Consider the following 1,241-nt stretch of genomic DNA (forward strand, 5'->3'; position numbering starts at 1 on the left):
TTTTTTGTACAACATAATAAGCCCTCCGGTCACCTTGTTACCTTTGACCTTTTGCCCGTGACGCATGACGCAGTTGCCTCACGCAGTGCGATAAGGCAGCTAACTGGAGCTCAACGTAGCAAACGTTCCAGATTACAGAACAGTTTTTGGTGAATTAAAAAAAAAACGTTTTTGGTGAATAAAGTGGAGTAACGTGCAACTTGTCAGATGACAGAAAACGTTGAAGTATCGTTTCTGCTTCAGCTCGGAGTCGCGGTTTAAACAGAAAGGTAATGAAATACAACAGACACTGACATCCTCTGCGTCTGCCTTTCTCTGAAGARCTACTGAGTGGGAAGAGACAGCCAGGTGAGGAAAAACTGTTCTTATCTATTCATTCACTATTTTTATCATACAGACATTAGGCTGTTGTTGTTGTGCTATTAGCTAGMTGCTAGCTAACGACTTTGCTAGCAAAGCAAGATAACTAAAAAGCTTCTTTCCTGTATCGTTAATGATATCAGTCATTCTTTAGTATTTATTATGCAATAAGGGCACATCGCCCGTCCAAAACTGATTACCTCCATAGTGGATATATGTCCGATCTTCTAACTTCCTTTGCTTCATAATGTACATTTCATTTATTCCAGGGTTAGGTAAATGAATCTTGAAGGAGAATAACACTGAAATAAAAGTCCATATTCATTGAGAATTAAAAATAACTCACCCTGAATTACCATGATACAAAAGAGCGTAATTAATGAAGGGGAAAAAATTCCAGTTTAGGGTTCGCAGAGTATAAAGTAAAAAACTTTTTTCCCAATTATTCAATGGGGGAAAAAAAATCTAACCTCAGTTAAGAACAATAAAATTGTAATAAAAACTTTTGGAATTGTAATTATTCCTTTTTTAAAAACAAGTCATTCTGTTTAAAAAACATTTTTTTAAATAACAAATTTTTGTCTTGTGAACTTAAAACGTTATTTGCCAAACAAACTTTTATTTGCACACATCAGAAATCTTTTGTTGTGATTTTGCTGCTCAAGACGTCATGTGAGAATCACAAGCAAAACTTTGAGTCTCAAACAAAAACTTAGAATGGCAAGAAAAGATTTATGACAAGCACAAATAAGTTTGTTTTGCAAAAAAAAAAATAACTTCATGAGACAAATGTGTGATTTAAATGTTTTTAAAAAGTTTTTTTTAAGCAAAACTCAGTAGGCTTTTCTCATGGTGGCAAGCATTAACAATTCAATTTTTGC

Source organism: Poecilia reticulata, linkage group LG15, assembly GCF_000633615.1.
Source record: "Poecilia reticulata strain Guanapo linkage group LG15, Guppy_female_1.0+MT, whole genome shotgun sequence".
In the NCBI taxonomy this organism is placed as follows: domain Eukaryota; kingdom Metazoa; phylum Chordata; class Actinopteri; order Cyprinodontiformes; family Poeciliidae; genus Poecilia; species Poecilia reticulata.